The sequence below is a fragment of the Phoca vitulina genome, unplaced genomic scaffold, assembly GCF_004348235.1.
Source record: "Phoca vitulina isolate PV1807 unplaced genomic scaffold, GSC_HSeal_1.0 scaffold26, whole genome shotgun sequence".
In the NCBI taxonomy this organism is placed as follows: Eukaryota; Metazoa; Chordata; class Mammalia; order Carnivora; family Phocidae; genus Phoca; species Phoca vitulina.
This window is the reverse complement of record NW_022589729.1, coordinates 26,546,914-26,571,547: the sequence shown is the minus strand read 5'-3', so window position 1 is coordinate 26,571,547 and position 24,634 is coordinate 26,546,914. Positions and strand designations below refer to the sequence as shown.

Here is a 24,634-nt window from a genome sequence, read left to right as displayed (position 1 = left end):
AGAAAGACAGACTGAGGAAAATGAATACCATTATAGGAAGAATACCATTCCGTCACGTGAGCTGAGGCTGCAGCTCACTGATGAAGCCAGTACAAGTCACCACAACCTCTCTCCAGACTCCAGAATCAGTAAGAAAAGGTACTTCCAAGATCCCTCAAAGTCCAGCACACCAAATCCAGAGCACTGTGCTTTCTACCTCTGTGATTTACTTCATTCAAACAACCGACCGCCTAGGGAGTCAGCCTGATGGGGTCTGAATGCTGCTTCTTCCTAGGTTTGCCACCTTGATCAAGTTCCTTAACTCACGAGCCTCCTTCCTGTGCCTTCTTCCATGGACCAGGGGGCCAGGGGCAAATGGAACCTGGATCCCTCACCAGCTTCAGGGGCTGAATCCTGACAAACCCAAGCCAGTCCCTGAATTCCTTTACTAGTGACTAGCTTGGGAACAAGCCTAAGACCCAGTGCTGGCCAAGAAGAACTTTGTGACAAACCTGCTAGAGGCCTCTTAAAGGGAGCACAAGGAAGCTACAGCATCCTTCCCGCATATGGCACCTGGAACCACGGCAGTCCCCTTAGCGCCATAAGGGAGACCAGCGTAAGAGGACAAATCAGCGCACTGAGGAAGGCAAGGAGGAGACGCGGCAGCTACCTGGGTCCTTGCTGACACCAACGAGCATCACTCAGGACTTGTTTTTGGCAAGATAACCATCTTTCCTTACTCTTTAAACTGCTTTTGGTAGAGTTTTTTATTGCTCAGAGCATCCTGGCCTATCCCTGTGTAACGGGGGACAGATCTGTTGCAAGGACTAAATGAAACAATTCTGCAAAGCGCCTAGCAGCGTGCCTGGCACATGCCCAACAACCAGGGCTGTCGCTTTCACCACAGAATGTCTGCTAAAGGCACAGCACAGATGCCAGGATAATTAAGACAAAGACCCTGACAGACTTACCATCTCTGTGGGCCGTCAAGATTAGCCCCACATGGCCCTACGCGGTTGGGGGATGCAGCAGGAAAGGCTCAGAGATCTGCTGGGCAGTGCAGGAAGCTTGGGCAGAAAGATCAGATGGCCAGGGTGGAGCCAGGTTACAGAGGGCAGCGAAAGGCAAATACAGGAATTTCCAGCAATAAAACTAGAATTCATCACGCCACAGCCCATGATATATTGGGCCTTTTCTAACTGTGCAACTGCATTTTATGGGATGAGGAAACTGAGGCTCAGAGAAAGAGTGTGTCCAGGGCTAAGTTCCTAGGGAAAGGCAGAGCCAGGGTTGGAATCCAAGCCTGGCGGATTCCAAAGCCCAAGGCTTTTCCATGACACCACAGAGCTTGACGAGGAGGGGTGGAGGCCGAGACTTGTCAGTTTCAGACAGACAGCTGCGGAATGACCTTGCAGAGGCAATCCCCAAACAGGTGCCCATAGTTCCGTCTCCCAGGGAGCAAGCAGGAGGCAAGGTCCCCATGGGGTCCCACTGCCACCTAGTGGCCATCTGGGGACACTGCACAGGTTAGGAGTTCGGCCACTGACAACTTTATCATGGACCAGGAAGAGTTTATTTTCCTTTCCCATGCCCTAAGAAAAGCAGGAGGCGGCACTGGCCAATTTCATTTGCATGTAATTCAACTCAACAGGCATTTATTGGGTCCCACATTGTGTTGGATGCCAAGACGAAATAGAAGAGTCCCAATCTGAAAGAATTCAGGCTGGGGGGGTGGTGTCAGGGTACTAGGGGAGGTAGACACAGAAACTACTTATAACGCAGTGAGATAATGTGCTATATGACCAATAAGTTCAAAGGGTTCAGAAGCAAAATTTCTCAGAGCAGCCACATAAGAAAGATCTCTCTCGCCCCCTACAGGTACAGCGATCACTATGAGGCCCAGAGAGGAAGATTTACTCAGAGGCAACATTAGGTTATGGATTTACAATCAGGGGAGACTTGGGCCCCGGTCTGGAATTTGCCAATATCTCCACTGACCTTGGAGAGATCATTACCTTCCTAAGCCTGTTTTGCATCTATAAGTGAGGGGGTAATGCCTACCTGGCCCCCTCCCTCACAGAGCCATCCTAAGCACCTAATGAAAGAACACCTCTGAAGAGTGCTTTGTGATCGGACAGGCACTCGTCACTGTAAGCCCCAGCGTAACTGCCCCAGCACCGGGACCCTCTCCGTCACCTGAGTTGAGGCTGCAGCTCACTGATGAAGCCGGTACAAGTCACCAGCAAGACTACAGGCTGGGTTTATGTTTGCCACCCAGTGACCACAACCTGGGAAGCAGCTTCAAGCTCTGACCAGCTATGCTAAGTGAGGACATACCAAGACCCAAACCCAAGGGCCCCTTGGTCCCTCTTGAACTCAGAGCTCGCACTCCAAGTTCTGCTCTTTCTGCCTTAGACAGGTGAGACCGTGTGGCAAAGGAGGATCTGCAGTCAGAAGGCCTGGGTTCACGTCCCACCTCCAGACTTACACACAACTTTTCACCTGGTAGATGAGCCAGATGGCCCCAGTACAACACACAGGGCCTCGGGAACCATGTACACCTCACACCCCAGCTCTGTACTTCCTAGCTTGAGTCAGGTAAGCCAATCGACCTTTCTGAAAAGGGTTTTCTCATTTGTAAAACAGAATTAGATTTAGTGAAATCAGTAAATTGGAAAGAGTAGTATTTTTAAATGATAAAAGAAACATAATAAGAATTTCCCGTGAAGACTGGTGCTTGGCATCCAGGTATGTGTTTATCAGAAATCCCTGAATGGATATGAAGACCAACTCAAGCCATGAAAGCAAGACCTTCAACTGAGTCAGGCAGGCAAGCTGGTTGATGTCATGGGGGAAGATCCTGAAGAGCCAAAAGGCTTTGTAGACAGCTGTGGGGTGCAGAAAGCCTGGAGGGAGGATATCAAGAATGTCCTAATCTGGAGTATGGAGCTAAGTTAAGAACAATTGGGGGGGGGGGGGCGCTGAGCTCCAAGCCAGAGGAGACAGGAAATGAAACAGGATTCCTGAGGTACTGTCAGGGGCCACCAGCAGGTTCAACCAGAAGCCAATAGAGTCACTTAGGAAAGATAGCAAAGGCTCACCTCTCCGGCATGGACAAAGACAGTGGAGGCCAAAGGGCCCAGGTCTATAGATCTCAGGGACCCAGACTGGAGGAAGGAAGGAAGGAACGGTCTTCCCACTAAGAAGCCACACGCCCTTAGACTCAAAAAGCCTAGAAGGGTTTATGAAATATTTTGAGCCCACGCAAAGCATGGAACAGATACTGTGACTTGTCTCCACCCCCTGTAGTTCGCGTCTGAAATTCTCTTGCACTGTAGAAAAGGTTAATTGTTGCATGTGCTAAATTGCAATGCAATAGGCAAGGCCACCTACCAAGTGTGGCAAGGGCCAGGGACCAGGCCACAGAGCCCACTGCCTGGGGAGGAACCTCTAGGATGGCAGTGGCAATGAGGGAGACGTGGGAGCGCTCCCAAAATACTGTTCCATGCCTCAATTTGCGGGCACCTGAAGGGAAGAGGAATGGGGCCCCCAATTCTGGTTGCTTATGGCCCCGTTATCCCCCCCTCCCCACCAGATCTTCCATCATGGGGCCACAGGAAAAGACTCAGGAGTAGTCAGCATCCTAACCCTAGCTGAGCCAGAGAAATGGAAGAAACTGAGCCCTGGGCCTGACGCATGGCTCGCCAGCAATGAAGATACGAGGACTGGACAGGAAGGAACAAGCCCCAGGCCCCAAGGGATCATCCCCTTGACAAGCTCTAATATTTGCCAGGTGTGTGAACTTGTGGACGTCTCTAACCCCTCTGTGCCTCAGTTTCCTATCTGTTAAAACAGGATAATAACAGTACTTGCCTATACTAAATGAGGCACATGATTAAATAGATGTACATCCTGTAAATTACTAAGAGCAGTGCACGGCACATAGTGAGCAGCCCATTGGTGCTTGCTATTATTATTTTGCCCCCACTTCCCACCCATGCTGTTGCAGAGTCCCACGGGGGGTGGGCAGCTAGGGTCCCGCTCACACCCATCTCATTTCAGGGGTTACGAACAGCCCCAGGCACTGGGCGGAGGGAAAGCCAGAATACTGGAAGGGAGGCAGTCTTTGGTGTCCCAGCCCTGCACTCTCCCTCTGCCTGCAAACACCACCTAAACTGGACAGCTGGGGGCGGGGTGCACCCGTCGTGAGAGGAGGAAGCCATCCCTTCCCAAGACTGACTGGGAGCCAAGAGAGATGCAAAAGTCTGAGTCAGGCACTGGGAGTGATGCCGGTGAGCGGTGTGTCCTTAAAGCGGACCTCCTCGGGTGCTCGCAGCAGGTCAGCAAAGGCCCCAGCCCCGCTCCCAAACTCTGTGCTTAACGGGTACTGGTGCTAAGTACTCCGAACGGGGAACCCTCATGCCCACCCCGGAAGGAGCATCCTGCTTTATAGATGAGAAGACTCGGGCTCAGAGAAGCTAAGCAATTAGTTCGAAGCCTTCCAGCAGCCGCCCGCGGCAGGGCTGGAATTTGATGCCTGTCCTCACTGCTCCTGGGGCTCCCCTTCCACCGCCCCATGGTAAAGCGGCAGAGGCACAGAACCTGCCCAGACAGTGTACCTAGGTACGTTGTGATAGCAATGCCAAAAACAGGGACTGACAGAGGATACAGGCCTGAAAGTACAAACCCTTTGATCCTGGAAATCCTGCTTTTAGAATTTTACCCTAAACTACTCTCCTAGACGGAGCCTTAAGGTATGCACATCCCAATCCCGAGTCAGTTACACCAACCAGAAAGCGGAGGCCCAACAATAAGCAAACAAGATTGCTTTTTTTTTAAGTGCACTTATCTATACAATCAATCATGAAAGTGATGTTTGAACAGAACATTTAATGCGGAATGGATTCCCGTGTCTGTTGGATTCTCGGTCACCCCCGGTCACGGTCAGTGGTGGCACTCACTCTGTTTTGTTCTTTGCAGCACAAATCCCAATCTTAGTTTCCTTACACTGACTCATCAGAAAGTGTCTGACAGTAAGTGAAAAAGCCAAGTTACAAAGCCTTATTATGTAGAGTACAGTTCTATATATTTATTTATACCTGGGGGGGGGGTGTAAAAGGAACGGCATTCATACTCAGTAAAATGCTAATCGGAAAAATGCTAATCAGAATTCTATCTGAAAAGCAGGATGACAGTGACTTCCTTTTTTCCTCCTTAGATCTTTATTTTCTAGGTGATTTATACAACTAGCATTTGTACTTTCTAAAGAGGCAAAGAAAGAAGCTTAGCTTTCCAAATGTAAATTGGAAGCTGTCATCCACACCCCAGGCCCAGCGGCCGGAAGCAGAGGGAAGCAGAGGGAAGCAGAGGGAAGCAGAGGGAAGCAGAGGGAAGCAGAGGCTTGGGGCTTCTCTGCCAGGCAGCTCAGCCACCCCAAGTCCATGGCAGGGGGCTGCCGTCTTGGAGTCCGGAGCAGGAAGGCAGCTCACGCCCGGCAGGTGCAGGCTGCTGTCGGGCGGGGAGGGGGGTTGTGAGCAAATACTGAGCACTATAGCACAACCTGGTCTGTCATCCTCTGTCCTCTCCAGCTCCACTCCGCCCTGACTTAGCCCTCCAGCTCCCCAGCTAGCGGGCCTCTGCATCAGCTCATTCACCTCTCTTTTCAGCCTGGAGCTGGGGAACTGGACCCCACGGCCCTGTGCTAGCGAAAAAGGGAGATGTGAGGAGGCCCCGAGGACACCGGACCAGGACACACTGTCCTTACATCATTTGATCTCTGGCTAGGCCCTTCAAAGCCCCCATCCCTGGAAATGGAGCCAGGGAGGGAAACAGGGAGACACAGAGCAGGCACAGCCTATGGCACATGGGCTCACCCCCCCAGACTGCCATCACTCGGCGGACGTCTGGAGGACCCAGCACACGCCACACGCTGTTTTGGAGAGGGCTGGGATAGAACAGACAACATAGTCAATAAGGCCTGTGCCCCACGGAACTTCCATATGAATGTAGAAGGGACATAATGAAAAAGTAAAAAAAAATTTTTTTCTTAATTATATCTTGTGATCTGTGTGTAAAGAACTAACTAGGGTGCTGCCAGAAACCAGCAATGGTGGTGAGGGAGACTCTCCCTCAGCCCCCCAAATTACAGAGAGCTGCTTACAGCCTGGAGACATGGTCACTTATCTGCTTACATCTAGCCCAGCTCAGGAACATAAGAGAGGACAGATAAGTCTTGGTTGAAATGATTTTCCTCTCCACCTATGGGGGGGGGGGGTAGGGTGGGAGGGAGTATGCCCCCTTCTAGAACTTCTGCAAAGCTCAGTGAGGAGCTACTGATGGTCCTCCCCTAGAAAATGATCTAAGCAGGAATCTAACAGCTGAGTTTGTAGGTTACTGAAGTAAAAGTAAAAGAAGGTTACAGTAAAGTAAAAGATACACAGATGTACCGCATCAGGGTCCCCAGCTGGTGCACACATTCCCAAATATTTGGCTGGAGGTAAAAGTGGTTCTCTATTTGCTACCAGCTTTCATTATTGTGACGGGGAAAAATCCCCGGAACAAAGCTAAAACTTACAATGGGGAATCCAGTACTAAAAGCCTTGAGACAACCACACCACACTGCCCAGAAGGCTCCTGGATCTTCCTGTGGTTCCCACCGTCTCTCTCCAGGACCTTCCTGGGGCAGCCACAAAGGACCAAGGTTCAACAAAAAGGCAAGAAGCTTAAAAGCCACACCATAAATGACAATTTAAAAAAAAATATTTGCAACACATAATGGATAAAAGGCTAACTTAACTCTGGCAAATCAATTGTAAAAGATTAACAATCCAATATAAAAATGGCCAAAGAATAAGAACAGGCAGTTCAAAGAGAAAGGAACACAGATGGCCAAACGATTCTTGATGCAACTCATTAAGAGTGAAATGCTTATAAAAACAACGATAGTAATTTCACCAGAATGGCAAAAATGTTTTAATGTTTGACCAAAAACAAAACAAAATAAAACTCTTGGGTTTCTGCCAAGACTTGAGAGGAAAGAGCGCTCTCACATACGCTTGGGAGGGATATCAACGAGTACATTGTTTGAGGAATTTGGCCATATCTATCAAAATTGTAAATGTTCAGACCTTGCACAAAGTCATTGCCCAGCTAGGAAATCATCCTACAAATATGTTCCTAAAGCATTTTAATGGCCCCAAGCTGGTAACAACCTATGTCCACCACTTTGGAGGAGTCAGATAAACGGCAGAGGATTTGGCACTCAGGCCGTGCAGGGGACAGGCAGGGCGGTGGTGAAAAGAGGCTGCTCATCAACGGGAGAGCAAACAAAGCACAGGATGACACTTCGGCTTTATCATTACCAGCCTAGCTTGTTTAGCCGACCTTCATTGGCAATACTTAAGTAACTTTTAAAGTCTATTCCTAAAGGCAAGAAGCAAACACACCAAAAGGTTAATTAATGGTTAACTGTAAATGGTGGTAATATAGGTAATATAGGTGTTTTCTAAATTTTGAAAAATAAAAAAAAGTACTGAACAGAATAGAAAATATAATACTATTTGGGTGGTTTTGTGTCTTAAGGCAGAGAGGAGAAAGTATATGGGCTTGTAGATGCTTGCAATTTTTCTGGATGAATTTACCCCCCAAAAAATGTTGAGTGTTGAACACCAGGGAGTAAGTTCTAGAGAGAAACTTGTGTTTTTCCTGTTTTCCCCGCTTTTCATTTCCACTTGATATCTTCCTGTACTATTGGGATCTTACCATCTGCATGTATTTCTTCTTAAAAATTAAGCCGAGGGGTTTAGATTCTAAGATGCAGTATGCCCCAGTTCTTACTTGGCCCCTGACCTGAGACAGTGACACAGCTGAATGTGCCCCAAAGCAAGCCGACCTTCCTGCTACCAAGGGAGGGAAACAGAGACGGGATCCCACCCTGGCCACGGGAGGAAGAAGAACCTGGTGTTACTCTAAGTATGAGGGCTACCCAGCTGATGGAAAGGCCTCATATCCTCCTGGAGAATATAACCAAAATATAATGAAGAGCAGGCCGGGGCCCCAAACCACCAGTGCTAACCACTTCTGACTTATATGGAAAGGAATACTGTGCACAGTGGGGATGTCAAGTACTCTGGGGTCTTACGTAGGAAACTGAAAGACTGGGGGACACAGATATTTCTCTTTCTGCCAGCAGATGATGAGGACTTTGAAAGAGAAAGAGGAATTTTCATGTATACCACACCAACCATGTGTCAGGTGCACTTTATATTTAGAAAATACGTTATACTTAAGCCTCCTAATAGCCCTGTGGATGAGGGTCCATTGCTGACTCCATTCACAGGCGTGGAACCGAGGCCCGATGAAGCAACCTGCCCAGGGACACATGGCCAGTCACTGCCTGAGCCAAGATGCAGGCCCAGTTCACACTCTTAAGCTCCAGGTTCTTTTCTTCACTACAAACGAGGCTTTGACACACAAACCCTGAGCTGCTCCTATTAGTTCATTGTTGCCCTGGCTCCCCTCCCTGCCCGGTTCACAGATCTGCCCCCGTTTATCTCTGCATCTGTCTGGCCCCGCACAGAGCTTAGTGCAGAAGAGACCTAACGTACACTTACTGATTGAATGGCAGGCTGCGCATCGAACAGCAAATCAGCCCGTGGCTTACACCAGGGTACACAGCATCTTTCCCGAGGACACAAGGGAGACAGAGGTAGGGAGGAAACACACTCAACTCTCCCAGCTGGATTTAAGACAAAATCTGAGTGGCAGAAAGAAAACATGCCATGTTCTTTGTGGTATCTAGGTATGACTTTTAAAGAATCCCGAGATGGACAAATTATCAAAAGAAATTAAGATCAGGGCGCCTGGGTGGCTCAGCTGGTTGAGCGTCTGACTCTTGACTTTGGCTCAGATAGTGATCTCAGGGTCGTGAGATGAGTCCCACGTGGTGGGCTCTGCCCTCGGCAGACTCTGCTTGAGATTCTCTCCCTCTGCCCCTCCCTTGGTTCACAGGTGGTGTGTATAAACACACACATACTCTCTCTCTCTCTCAAATAAGTGAATAAATCTTAAAAAAAAAAAAAAAAGAGGGGTACCTGGGTGGTTCAGTTGGTTAAGCATCTGCCTTCAGCTCAGGTCATGATCTCCAGGTCCTGGGATCAAGTCCCATGTCAGGCTCCCTGCTCAGCGGAGAATCTGCTTCTCCCTCTCCCTCTGCCTCTCCCCCTGCTGGTGCTCTCTCTCTCTCGTGCACTCTCTCTCTCTGGTTCACTCTCCCTCTCTCTCTCAAATAAATAAATAAAAATATTAAATAAAAAAAGGAAAAAAAGAAAGAAAGAAATTAAGATGGAAGGGGGTCGGCAACACTGCTTCTGGCCCATGCAGCCTCCAACAACTTGACTCTGTACAAGTGACAAAGCAAATTCAAATTCTTAATTAAAATGATAAATGCCATGTCATCGTCATCACTCCAATTTAGTGGAATGAGATTCATGGCATGTATGCCTTCATCAACAGATCCAATGGGAGCTGGAGAGAGTTGAGAGAGAGAAAAAGTGCAAAAAGAGAAGGGTACTACAAATCAAGAGGGCAACACACACACACACACACACACACCCTGACAACAACTCCACAATCCCACATGCCCAAACCTGGAGGACAGCACAGTGTGGGGAAAACGCAAAAGAACCAGAAGTTAAGTAATTCTTGCAGTCACCTAGGAGAGAATAGATGGTAGAAGATATGAACTTCTTAGCAGAAATGGTCCAGATGGAAGACAGAGCTCACGTCACCCAACATGAACACGAGGACATCTGACAGAGACAGATGCAAGGCTTTTTTTTTCCCCCTGCGAAGAGCATGGCACTTGATATATTCTCGCCGTGCCTTTCTAAAGAGTTTACCTGTCACAAAGCCAGAGATGCAAAGAAGGGAAATGCTCCTTGAACTCAGTTCTAACCAGGAAGCAAAGTCTAGTAAATTACGTAGGAAAAACAAAACACCTGTAAGTTAGCAAAAACAGTAACAACAAGAATACCGCATTGGGAGGAAGTAACCTTGTCATTTTCAGAGTTCAAAGGAGGGAAGAAAAAACCAGGGGACAAAAACAGTTGTTTAGCCTAGACCTGCAGAAAACCAGTATTTAGATGTTGACACAACGGAGCAATAGGAGCAGAGATCCCACAGGGGAAGGCATTTTGCAAGATGACATCTGGTCTCTCTCAAGTAGATTCTGAGCACGTAAAGCACAATAATCCCTGAAAAAAGAAGGCAGGAGGCAGCCACGGATGGTTAGGTCCAGAGGGCAGGGAGCCCTCATGAGCTTAGATACTGAAGACAGGACAGACCCCGAGAGTGGCGTGGGCTCATAAAACAGAGTGAGCAGGACGTGTGGAAACACAAGAACTACTCGAGACTGCCTGCACCCTACATGCAAAGCCATAAGAGAAACCAGGGAGGGCGATGGCCCTTCGTGGGGGCTGGGGCTCTAAGCTACAGAAAGGACAATGCGGGAATGTTCATCTACAGTATGTTCCATCCTCGTTATCAAGGAGAAAGTTCATCAGATTGTAACAAGCTAAACATCTACACACACTGATGGGAAACCTCAATGGAAGCTGAACCAAGAACCAACTTACAAGCACCCAAGGATGACGGAGTTACAAGACGGCGATCTTAGAAGACTCACATCCCAGGATGCAGAAACAACCTGTGGGTGTGATTCCAGAACCACTGTTGGTAATCAAGAGGGGGCATGGGGAGGAGGAGATGGCAGGGCCCTGCTTTTCGGCAGCATCCGGCCCCCAGCACCAGCAGGGGGAGAGGCAGAGGGAGAGGGAGAAGGAGATTCTCCGCTGAGCAGGGAGCCCAAGAGGTGCCCGGCACCAGACTGAGCACTTGGGGATTTAAGGAGTTCACAGACTAGTCAAAGAGACAGATTCAAGGAGAAAGACAATATGCAAAGAGAATGGTAATTAAGAAGGACTGCTTAACTTCACATCTGTCCCTGGCAAAGCCTAGAACAGATGATGACTTGCCCTGTCACTGCCCAGCCTGGGTTCCCTGAGAAGCCAGGCTCATCTAAGCTCAATAGCTTTTTTAGCAGTTACTAGATTACAGACCAAGGAGTGCCAGATTCAAGAGGCCTTGACTTTCTATAGAGTCTATGGACAGTCCCTTGCCGGACCTCCAGCACGACAAAGAAAGAAAGGGTGACATGACAAAGCACTGCCATATTTGTGACTGTTATCAATGACCAATAATAATGTGTTATTTAATGGATCCAGGGCAGGCAGAACATGCATCGAACCGAACTCAACGCCCCCTCGGACTTGCTCCTTGGCCTCAGTAAGTGACAATGACATCACATCTAGCCAGGCCCCCGGAGGTAAACCTTAAAAGTAGTCATCCTCACCCTCTCACCCTCACCCACAGAACCAATCTGATTTTGTCTTTGGAAAGATCTCCAAAAAATCCATCTTCCCTCTTGCAGTGTTGCGGCCACTTGCTTGGTTCCCTTTTGTCTTGGGTGCCTTCTGATTGGCTTCTAGATGGTAGCCTTCCTCTGTTCCAGTACATCCCGCGATGGATGTACTGGAACTGAAAGGCGACTACAAGCAGGATAAGGGTCCCTTTAAACACGTTCACTGGCGAACAGGACAAAACTCAAATTCCTTAGCCTGGTCTCTCCTGGCTCCCACCCACATTATCTTTGCCCTCACCTCCCAACGCATTCTCTCTGCTTGGGCTCCACTGACCTTCACTGTCCTCCAACAAGTCATGCCTCCACGTCCACATCCCTCAAGCACCAACATCATGTCATCCCCTCTGTGCAGCCCCCCTGATGACCCCCAGGCTAGGTCAGCCCCTCCTTCCTCTCTGCTCTCACAAGACTCTTGTTAAACTCCTACTTGCACACTCACGCTGTGATTTACAAGACCATTCTTCCCCCTATCGTGTATAGACCGTGTGCCTCCTAGAGGCTGGGACCATATCTTCTCAACCTTTTTTTTTTTTCTGAGGTATAGTTGACACACAAGGTTCCCTTGTTCAACTTTGATTTCAAACCCTCAGCCCCAATCGTGGCATTATGGCTGCACTCAACAAATACCTGCTTATTGACTAAACCCAGAGAACACCTCCAGTGACAAATTAAGAAATGCCATCTGTGGCTTTGCCTAGTGTTCTACCAATGGGCTGGCTGAAGACAAAGACTAGACGGCAAGCTCATCAGACTTGCAGGCGACCCAAGGCTGGAAGTGTGCTAGGTAACACATTTCTGAAAGATTACAGTAGGCGAAAATATGGGCCAACACGAAGTCCTATGTTCAAAAAAGGCATCTACCATAGCACGTGATAAAACAGACCTTTCTCCAGTCAGATCCGTGCACCGTGAAGAGCGAGAGCAAAGGCTCCGAAGCCAGGCTGCCCGAGGAGTGCCTGTGCCCGCACGGACGAGCCGTAGCCCCGGGAGTCTCCTAACCTCCTTCAGTGGCTTTCAGTGTAATACAGAGGGAAGAACAGCATCTGCCTCGTAGGCTGTTGGCTGGGTAACAGGAATCACAATGCATTTGCAACTAGAGTTGTGCCGCGCTCAGGAAACTCCATTACTTTCTGCTGTTGCCACTGCTGTGGTTGGGAAAAGCGACTTCCAAGAAAAGAGGAGAAGCTGTAGAGCACTGTGGTTACAAGCAAGGATCTAGAACTGGACAGCCCCGAGTTCAAATGCCAGCTCTAAGCTCAGTAGCTGCCTGAATGTAGGCAGTCACTTCACTTTCTTTTTTACTGTTTGTTTTTTTTTTTTTTTAGGATTTTATTTTTAAGTAACCTCTACCCCCAACGTGGGGCTCGAACTCACAACCCCGAGATGAAGAGTCACATGCTCTTTCGACTGAGCCAGCCAGGTGCTCTGGTTCTTTCCTTTCTAATCTCCACTGTCTTCATCCATTCAATGGCACTAGTGATGGTATCTGCCAGAGACCTCCACTAGAGAGAAACTAAATGTCCACTAACAGAAAAGTGGTCAAATAAATTATGGTACATCCATATTGATACATAAAATAATATACAATTATCACAAAGAATGAGGGGGGTCTAGATATACTGAGATCAGAAGTTCTCCAAAAGAGATATTCTTCCATGAAAAAAGCAACTGCAAATGGATACATGCAGTCTGACCTTGTTTTTGTAAAATGTTTTGAAAAAACGAGAAAAAGCAAAAGAAGTGTTGTGTGTGTGTATGTGTATTTACCCACACTTCTCTAAATATAGACAGACTTGCTTTGCACAGTAATACAGAACCACACAAATGACCGTGCAAAGCAATCTTACTCATCAATGGAAAAAATTAAGATTGTTCCATGACCTTTAGGAATTTTTGTCAAAACATTAAAAACTCTTTTACAGTCAGTTATAAATGAATAGAGAAATGGAAAAAATAGTAAAACTTGTGTTTAAGTACACCATAATAAAAAAAATATTAGACACTGAGAATGAGTGTGCTATTTCATTGTGAAAAACATCACCAGTAGCTGGGCCAGCGCCTGCCTTCTGGCTGCTGGACGCACACCACGGAGAGAGCGCCTTTTCTGTAACCCTGCAACCTGCCCGACTCTGTTCCAAGTCCGGGTCAGCTTCACATTTTATCCTTTGTGCTTTCAATGTTACAAAATACCTCCAAGGGTGACTTCGATGTGAGGTTTTTTTCCCCCCGTGTCACTTCCTCTGGAACTTCTTCATCCTTTCGTCACCATCACTCATGTCAATGAGTTTGCCTCCCAGAGTTCCTCTGGCTTCGTCTGTAGAGTCTTGAACGGTGGCCATGTCGACGTTCCCACGATCAGCTAGTAATTCTCTAACTCCACTTACATTCAGCTCCAATTTCACTTCCAGCATTACCACTTTTCAATTCTTTGTGAAAATTTCACCGTTGTTGTTGTTGTTTGTAAAATGTCACGTGAGTTTAGCCCTTGGGGACAAGGAGACAACACACTGCACACTTTCCTCTCTGGGTGCGAACGCAACAACGAAGTAAGTGACCACCACTGACCGACTCTGAAAGAAGGGATGTGATTGGTCACTGATCATTAAAAACATCTGTACATAGTCATCAGTGGACTGGGGAGCTCGTAGCAAAGTTTGGACTCTCTGCCATTACTCAGAGTTAATACACCACGGCGGTGTACGGGGGGACTGGTGTTCTTCAGCTAAACTGTGCTAAGCAAAATCCATGCATACTGGAACTGCAAAAAGCAAGGACTGTCCTCCACAAAGGACGTAATATGGAAATACAAATACTAAAGAATTACACTGGTTACCCTTCAGGAAGAGCTTTATTATTTAAACTTTGTTCAATGCTAAGTTCTGTGCCTTAAGAAAGGGCTCAACCTGAGATGATTTTCCCCCTCAGGGGACACCTGAAAATACCTGGAGATACTTATGATTGTTGCAGCTTGCGGGGGAGGGGTGGGCGGCATGGACAGGATTGCAAGTGGGGACAAGCCGGGGGTGTTGCTAATTCCTGGGAAGCAAAAGACAATACCCCACAACAAAGAACTACCTGGTCCAAAATGTCAACAGTGCCAAAGTTGACAAACCCTGTTTTAAACCGAATAGTTCTTATTAAGTTCTTTTTAGCAGTACCTTTCTCAGAAGGTGGAGGCAAAGGCTAAATGGGACGGTGGCAAGGAATGCTATTAATAACAGAGGCTCCAGATGACTTCAAATGGACTATCTCAATACCACCTGAGATTTGTGGAATTTCTTTATAAACATTCACTCATCTGGCTCCAATGCCATCATGTGGCTGCTAAGAAGTGAACATCACGTTCAGCCAATGGGTGGATCTGGTACCTAGATCAAGACAGGAGTTCAGACCCAACCACATTCTGTACCCCACAGACCACATCTAGAATCCAGTGCTCACCTCTGGGCAACACATTTGAAAAAGAGCATTAAACTTCCAGAGGGTGATGACCAGGACATAAAAGGTCTGAGAATCATATCACCTGAGGAACAGTTCAATCGACTTGGACAATTAGCCTGAAGAAGAGAAACCCTGAAGGAGCGGCTGAGGGACGAGATGGGGCAGCGGTCCCGAAATTCTATAGGGCTGTCACACAGAAGAGGCAGAAATTAATAAGGAACTGTCTCATAAGAGTAGAGGCCTGAGGGGCACCTGGGTGACTCAGTCGGTTAAGCGTCTGCCTTCGGCTCGGGTCATGATCCCGAGGGTCCTGGAATCAGAGCCCCATGTCGGGCTCCCTACTCATTGAGGAATCTGCTTCTCCCTCTGCCCTGCTTGTGCTTGCTCTCAAATAAATAAATAAATAAATAAATAAAATCTTTAAAAAAAAAAAAGAACAGAGGCTTGTAAGGTAATAAGCTCCCCATCCTTGGCAACATTCAAGCAGAGGCTGTCAGGTGGGCTCTCAGGGAATTCCTACACTGAGTAAGAGAATAACCTAGATGAGCAATAAGGCACTTTCCACTACTCCCAATCGAATCCAGAACACAATGAGAGGGCAGGGCAGAGTCCAGAACAAGAAGTAACAACAGCCTTCTTTGACCCAGCAATCCCACTCCTAGGTATTGACCCAAGAGAAATAAAAACATTATGTCCACAAAAAGACTTGTGCAAAAATGTTCATAAGCTTTATTCATCATAGCCCAAAACTGGAAACACTCTAAATGTCCATCAACAGGAGACTGGATAGGCAAATTATTTGATATCCATACAATGGAGTACTACTAGGTATAAAAAGAAACAAACTACTGATAGAGGTAACCATGTGGATGAATCTTACGTAAAAAAGTTCATACTGATGATTTCATTTCTTCGATGTTCCACAACAAGCAAAACTAATCTACAGTGAAGAAACACCAAAACTGTGATTGTTTAGGAAGGATCATGAGGGAACTTACTAAATATTTTTAAATGTTTGTTCTATAACTTTTTTTTTAGAGGTGGGGGAGGGGCAGAGGGAGAGAGAAACTTAAGATTGCTCCACCCTGGGCGGGGCTCGATCCCAGGACCCTGAGATCAGGACCTAAGCTGAAATCAAGAGTTGGTCACCTAACCAACAAAGCCACCCAGGAGCCCCATGTTTGTTCTGTATCTTGACAGAGGTTTGGAATTCACAGATGGAAGCATTTATCAAAACTCACCAAATGATATATTTAAATTTTGGGCATTTCACCGTTACATAAATTTTACCACCAAAAATAAAAAAAAATAAATGGATGAACAAATACCAAACTCTAATTAATACCTACATATGTGGAAATGTTGAGGGGGTGGAGTGTACTGATGTCTGCAACTTACTATAAAATGCACCCATGAAAGAAGGTTGATAAATGGGTGAGAGAGGGAAAGATGGAGAAAGACATGAGAAAGCGAGCAGAGTGAAATGTGAATGGTAGAACCTAGGTGGCTGGGGAGATGGGCGTTCACTGGACAATTCTTTCAAGTTGGTTGCATATCTAAAGTGTTTCATAACAAAAAGTGGGGGAGGAGGGCAGGAAGTAACAGCCAGTAGGGATCACAAGGGAAAAAGAGGTGGCTGGGTGGGGGGGGGGGGGGGTCAAGGGAAAGAAGAGGAACTGTTTCGGCCAACACCGGGGCCTCTCCGGGGCAGAATTGCAAAAGGCCCGGCTGACCTGGGGACATGCAATCACAGCCAAGATGGGACGCACGTGAGGCTGGTGCTCAGACCTCTGCTGTCGCCAAGTCCTTGTTCCACGAGACCAGTTCCATCACGATCTGACGCTCTAGTCCCAGACAAGTCCTCGCCCCTCGCTGGCCTTGGTACCTGCCCCTGGACACTAAAGGGACCAGTTTAGAGTATCCTTAATGTGCTTTCCAGCTCTGACAGCCTACTATTCATTGCATCTGCGCACACCATGTTTCTAGACAGGAGCCAAAGAACGCAGAGATGCTGTGGTAGCTGCAGCATGCTCCGGCCAGTTTCCCACAGGCGAAAGGTGGGGAGCTGGCTATCCTATCAATGTGTTCCCAAAGAAAGGGACTGGGTATAAGCAGCTCTAACTGTCTGCATGTGGACCATCCACTTTGTAGGTTAACCACAGCAAACACTGAATCAGTGAGCAGGAGCACCCCGCCCCCCAACACACAGCAGGTTTCTGGGACACAGAACATTATAGAAACCCAAGAGAATTAAGGAGATACATTTGCTAGAGGAAAAAGAAAAGAATCAATAATATTTTGAAAAGTCCAATTTCAATAATTTTTAAGATTACCTACTCTACTATCCTCCCCCTACTCCCAAGGACATGGATAATTGACACCTGATGGCATACAAGGCTGTCAGAGTTTCTGTGGCATGTTTTCTCTACGCCGTGGCTCTCTACCCCAAGGACACATACCCTGGAGTTTGCCAAGGGATAGAAGGATATGCCAGAAAGCTGAGTGACCTGGTTCTAGTCCCAGTTCTACAATTAACTGCTGAATACCTACCTGTAGGCAAGTCACTTTTCCTCTGTCTCCTGTCCTGTAAAATCTAAGATACACCTAGCCTCCCTGAGGTCTAAGGTTTCTGTAACTGTATTGTTTGACATGATTCACTCTTCCTAGTTATGTAATACAACCTTAAAATTTGTTTACTTTGTATATATTCCAAAGCCCTTCTGTGTATAAGGTCACCTTTAAATCTATAATCCAGGTGGAGCCCGCGTGCTCCTCATTTTAGGCACATGGAAACTAGGGGGCAGAGGGTTTGAGATATTTGCCAAGGATCCCCTGCTGGTTGGGGACAGAGGGAGGGCTACAACCCAGGGCCCTGAGTAGGCTACGCAGACTCCCCGGAAAAGGACAGGGGGCCTGGGAGCCCCTCCCAGATTTCAATACCTATAACCAGCCCCCTCTTTCTCTGCCTTGCCCACTCTGGTTTCCCTGGAAACCAGAGTCTAGTGCTTCTGGCCTCAGATCTTAAAGGGGAGGCTATGTGTGTTTCTCAATCCAAAGACCGTTACCTCACAAACCAAAAAACAACTTCTGGCAGGACTTCCTTCCCGCCTTTCTCCTTGGGGTGGGGGGTGGGGGTGGGGGAGGAACGGGAGAGCAGACTGCTTAGAGATCGAGACTCGGAAATGGGAGCTAGGAGCCTGGAGGAAGTCTCTGGAGTGTCTGGGGGTGGGGGAAATCCCGCTCCTCCCTTGGAATAACTGTGGCCAATCACCTAGGGGAAGTCTGGGATCCTCATTATGCAGGACACCAGGACAGCCTGTCTAGGTCCAGATGTGCCGCAGCCGCAAGCAGGGCCGTGACAGGAGTGGAGACCCAGCAAGGCTAGGACCTGTGGGCGAGAGGAAGGCGAGGCGTGCAGGGGCACCCTCTCCCCCACCCCCATGCCCATCATGCACCAGACGACCGCTGCAACGTCTGACCAGGTGAAGACGGGACGACACCAGAAGGGAGAACAGAGAGCGATCACAGGAATGGGGACTCAGACACTGTCCTGCCCTTTAGCCTTGAGGGGATATAGCAGGTCAATGGCTTGGTCCCTGGTGGCCAAGACATCTAAAGATTCTTCTGAACCAGTAAAGCCCCACCCTGGAGTAAGAAAGAATTTCCAGAATGACCCATTTATCTAGAAGGGGCCTGAGTGTATTCCCAGCACTGGTGATGCATCCCCAGCTGATGGGGGAAGGAGGGAGTCATCCCCTACTTCTCTCCTACAATCCGGTCCTCCACCACCCTTACCCAACACCCACCTCCAGTTAGCTCAGAGGTTCCTGGCAAGGGCTCCCTCCCTGGGGACCGGAGCAGGTCCACGGGGGTCAGAGCTGCTGGTCCCTCCGGAGACACTGGAGCCTGGGAGTCTGCAAACACAACCCCAGTTGGCAGCAGCCGCTAATGCTCCTGTTTCCCAAACCAAAGCCTGGCCCACCCAGACTTCCTGTGCACAGGGAACGGGGGGACAGCATCTGCCTTTTCTCTACTAACAAGAAGGACTGGGTTTGCTCCTCCCCCATCTGAATGACTCTGGGCCTCTGCGGCTGTGACTGAGGGAAGGCAAGACAAGGCCAGAGGAGCCAGGAGGTAAGGGACACCTCACCCTAGTTCCAAAGGACAGACTAACGCCTCCCCCTCTGGGAGGAGGTCAAAAGAGGAAAAGCAGCATAAAAAAAATATATTAATACATACATCGATAGAAAGAGATAGGGAAATCCTGAGCCTGCCTTAATTACACAGAGGTCTACCCACAGTGGACAAGTATACTCCCCAGGAAGAGTGACTGATTCCTACTCCCATTTTTTTTCCCAGCTGCCAATTTCCTCAGAAATCCTTTTCCTCCCAGCAAAGCTGCACAGGAAGGGTACTGAGGTCTGCACCAGCCTCGGGAACTCCCTGGACCTGGTGTGCTCCAGGTGAAGAACCCAGGAATGCCTCCCAGACCTTTCTCAAGGAGCCAGCCATCGGGGAACCAGTCATTCATACCCATCTCCTGTCACCAACGGTCAAAAAGCAATTCTAGCTGGGACTCTTGCATCTTAAAACACCACAAACTTTACTCAATCCACCTCACAATTCTGAATTCTTCCTTAAATTTTAGCCAAAATGGCTTCATCTCCACCCCACTGGGTAATGGAGAGCTAAGTGTCTTTCCACCCTGGTCCACCCTCCAGATGCCTTGTGGTTGGTGAAGGGGAGAAAATATCCTGCCCACCTGCTTCTTCCCAGCTACCACCTCGAGGTTCAACACAATCTCCCCCATCGGACAAGGAGAATGCACAGATAAGGGCACTATATCGTGCTCCCCTCCACTGCCAGGATTAGCAAGCAGCTGTCCCGGGATCACCAGCCCCTCCCTGCGACACGGAGGGCTTCGCAGCAGCCTGGGCCTCAAGCAGGGGTGTCTGTTCACTGCTTGTTCGCCCCCCACGCTGCAAACTGCCGCTTCCCAGGCGTGACAGATGTAGCTGCTGTTCAGCATGTTCAAGCCAGGACAAAAGCCTTCTCCAGAAGCACAAAGCCAGCAGGGACGCAGACAGGGCCAACTTCAATAGCAGCCACCTGCCGGGGGCCCTTCTCTGCCACACCCCCCAGGACACACGCACGCACGCACACACACATGTACACACACACATACGCACACACCTTTTTAAAACCTCTCAAACCGGTGTTGACCTAGAGTCAGGTGAATTTTTCTCGAGTCACTGGGCAGGTCTCCCAGAGCAGGGAGACTGTCCTGCCATGTCTCAAACAGCAGTCTAGGAGGATGTTAATAAGTAATAAGTGAAAAAGGGATCCTGGAAATGTCAGCAGCACTAGGTTTTGCAAAAAGATTCTTTTACTGCAGAACTTCTCAGAGCCTTTAAAATGTTAATGTACATGCAGAGTGTTTCCCAGCTTTATCTCCCCACAGAGCATCTCGGGATCGGCATTCCACCAACACATTCCAGGACTGGCTGGTGCTTGGAGGAATGGGTGGCTCTGTCCTCCACGTTCACCCTGACCCCTGAACGTAGCTCTCTTACCACCTGGAGGACGTAAGAAAAACTTTGCTTACGTGGTTTCCCTTCAATAAATTTCCAGGGACCAGACAGGTGAACAGATTAATGAGCATACACACGCCTGTGGGATCTTCACCATCCAGTTCAACTAGTGAAGTTCCTGCAAGGACCACTAGGACTTCGTCAGAGACACACCCAAGCCCACACTGGCTGTAACCATCTCTGCTTATGTCACCAAGGACAAGGGTTCAACCACAGGTGAGCCAGGGGGTTTCATTCCTTTATCAAGTTTCCTCCTAAACTACCCCAACTGTTTTGCATTTGGCTCTGTGGGTAACTGGGTCACTGCACGCAACGTACACGCCCATGGTCAGTGAGAGGCCACCCCTCTAAGTGTCACACATGGTCTGGGTGAGCTCAGCCACCAATACCACTAATGCCAACAGAGAAACCGAAAGGGATGGCAGGCAAGGGTTCTCACCCAACCCCCTTCCCATCATGGGCCAGATACCAATGGAGAGGTCACAGTGAGTGACAGACACTCAGACAGGACATAAATCATGTTAACATTTCCCAGAAAGGCCTGTATTTTTGTATTCAAACTATATACATATATATATGTATATATGTATGTCTCCGATTGTCTCTTGGATCCGATAGTAGTCTCCCCCCACCCCCAACCCACTCCCAGAAGACTCTAATTTTGGCCACGTACCCTGGGTGAACTTGTGGGACAGACCCTTCAGCAGGCTCTCTGCTTCATTCACAAGGGCATCTCCCACTGACCTCTGTGGCTGAGCACAGAGGCAGGTGTCCTGGTGACAGGTTGCAGGGTACTCTCAACGCCCCCCCATACACACACGCACGCACGCACACACACACACACACACACACAGGAAGCCTCTGCCTCTTGAGCAGCTGCCCTGGTTCTGAAGCCACGGGCTGTTCCTGGTACACATATTTCTTAGAATAGTGGAGCTGGGGATTGTGGTTAGTATTTGGGCAGCAACAAGAGGCTGGGGAATTCCTCACGCCCCGGTTCTGACCTAGGAAGGGAGGAGGCCCGAATGTCAGCACTACCCTCTCAACCCTAGTAGCATCAGAAGAAAACAAGATGAGACCCCGTGAGGCAGGACTGAACCGTCTCTATTTATCACTGAAGATAAAAATGGGCTTTATCACCTTAGAGAAGGCCCTCAGTTTATTCCTACCTTGTTTTTCCAAATTTCTCTTCTTGTCCACTGGGCAAAATGAGTCTAATCTATACACACTGGGAGTGAAAGGAAAGCCCCCCGCTACTCCCCAGGCAGTCCCAGGCCCCACAGCAGGGAGCAGAAACAGAAAATTGCCTTTCCAGCGCCCCCCCACCCCGCCCCCCAGCCAGGCGGCTCTCAGGGTTAGAGAGAGCCCTTTGGCTCCACTCATTATTCCATTTATCTCAGCAGAGCAGGCTTCTGTTTGGATGTAGCTGCTTCTGAAACAGACACTTTAATTCTGGATTTTAGCAACTTTATTGTTTAAATACCAGTTTTGCCTCTGAGGCAGCCAAGGCTCCAGGCCCTGCTTGTTAATTATCAGCTGCTAAACAGCACTTTTCTCCTGGGGGCTGCTGGGGCCCGAGGCCACTGCCGAGAGAAAGCTGGCGCTGGGAAAGGGGCTCCAGCTCCCCATGGCAGATGCAACAGAATCCAAAAGAAGACACACAGACACGACAACTAACCCACTTCTGTGGGCACACACAACACCTCAGCTAAGGACCTGGCACGGTGCTTTGCACTGGGGGATTCCAAATAAATGAGACACGGTCCTTGTCCTCAAGGAGCTCAGAGTCTAGCAGGGAAGGACACAAGAGTGGCTGTAATTCAAATTCATAGCAGACTTACCGCTAGTACAAACTACCCCTAGTATAGGGAAGGGAGTTATTCTACCTGGAATTGGGGGTGGGGAGCAGGTAAAATCTAAGCTTCAAAGGAGAGATAGAACTCTACCAGGACAAAAGGATGAACAAATGGGAGGCACAACAGAAGATCTGGGAGCATAAGAATGCACTCAGAGTGGGAAGCAGTAATCTCTGAAAGGGTGAGTGTATGAGTGAGGGGTGGGGATGGGAAGGAAGGTCAAAGCCGCTTGCTTGAATACCATGTTAGGAGTTTGAGCATTACACTGAAGGCAAGGGGAGGGTGCTACTGAAGGTCTCTAAACAGAAGTGATGTTTGTGGTCCTATCTGACCGGCAGCGGCTGACTGGGTGTCTCAATGCCTCTGAAGGAAAACAGATCAGTGTCTTCAAAAAGCAAGTGTTAGCCATGCAGAAAAATAGGGACTCTTTCCTATGGGGCAGTATGCAGAGAGGTGGAGGGTACACATGGTCCAGACCAGCTGGCCAACCCCTAGGACTCTCCACTGACGGGGTCTACTGCGACTTGGGCCTTTCCTCAATCTCTCAGCGAGGCCTGATAATTAATTGTAAGGATCCTGGCAATGATGTCTCATCTCTGCATCTCCCTCGAGCCCTTGGCAGGTCGAGTACTCTGAAGATGTGCCATGATGTTGGGTCAGAGGCTGTGTTCAGATATCTGCAGAAGACTGAGTACAGAAGATGGGATTGATGCATTCGGTGAGGCTCCAGAAAATGCAACTTGCACTAAGGAATATTACAAGCTCGGCGAACCAAATTTTGAACTCAATAAACACAGAACTTTAACAATGGCAATTTTTTTTTAATGGTAGGGTTTTCTTGAAAAGGGGTAAGCTCCCCCATCACTGGAGGAATTTAAGCATAGGTTCAATAGATCAGTGGTGGCCAAGCCCAGATAATTATCAGATAAGAATACACATTCCTGAATGCCACCTCTGTAGAGTCTCAGACTTAATAAGATACAAAGAGTGGGGCCCAGGAATCTCTTTTTTCAAATGTTACCCACAGGTGATTCTGACAGTTGACTTAGTTTGGGAGCCACTGGGCTAGCTGACCATTTGCTGGGATGTAGTCCTAAACAAGACAAACTAAATACTATTTAAGGTCCCTTTTTAAATTATTACCTTCTCTTTACCCTCTTACCTGGGCCTTACAACCTCTCCTTGTGCAATTCCACAAATCCCTTCTAGCTCAGATAACTCTTTACCAGGGTGTAGAATGACCACCTCAGAGTCCAGCGTTGTCTAAGAGAACGTTCTGTGATGATAGAATGTTCTCTATCTGTACTGCCCAGGACAGTGGCCACTATGAGACTACTGAGTACTTGAGACGTGGCTAGTGCTACAGAGGAACTGATTTTTTATTTTATTTATTTAATTTAAATAGCCACATGTGGCTAGGGGCTCTGCTATGGGCCAGCACAGTGAAGGAGGGCTTATATATTCACTGTGGGATCTGGGTAAACAAGCAAACTCCCTCCACCACCACCTCTCAGGCTCATTTCCAGCCTGAAGCACACTACCTGAAGACAGGGAGATTAAATTCAAAGAAAAGAGCAGGAAAGGAGGAGCTCTATGTCAGCTGTACCGAAGACAACAGGTACAGAGAACAAAGAGCCCAAACTAAAACTCTCACCCCTAAGGACTTTGCCCTTCTCTGCCCCAGAAAGCAATTAACACCAGCAGCACTGTGAGTCCCAGCAGCCAACACCCACCCCAGGCAGTGGGGCATTTCCCAGCTTCCTCAGAGCAAGCAGACCTCATTCTCAGGGATGACCTAGAACGTCCCTTGGTTGACTACAGCTGGAGTCTCAAAAGTTTGTAGGAAACTCTGGGGCTGTTTTGGGGTACAGAAATCCAAGAAAGAGAAAATGAATCACACCAAAAAAAAAAAAAAAAAAGGATAAGAAAAAGAAACACAACCCCAAACCCACTACTTTTCCAGACCTCAAAATTTTTCATCAGGAAAATATATCATCTGCACACTTTCAAACATAACTGGATTCCTGCCCAGGTACAGTACAAAGACCAAATTCAAACCTGACCGAGAACTCCAGATCAACATGTTGGGCCTTCCAGCCTTGATTCCTGCCTCCCACGTTTCAGGCCCTTTTGCCCAGCATCTGCCTAGACACATGCTCTGAATCTACCACAAAGTGTGGTTACCTGAGCCAAGAAGCATTGCCTTGACCTTCTGGAATACCAAATGACCACAGACCGATGCGGCAGCAAGAGAGGCCAGGTGGGTATCAGGAACCACCTGGCCTATT

At 48.3% G+C, this 24,634-nt stretch overlaps 1 protein-coding gene across 2 annotated transcripts in view; it reads right to left on the bottom strand.

Moving 5' to 3' along the window:
* Positions 1–24,634, bottom strand: part of MAPKAPK2 (MAPK activated protein kinase 2) — a 44,838-nt gene that overhangs the window by 5,777 nt on the left and 14,427 nt on the right. The window lies entirely within an intron of this gene.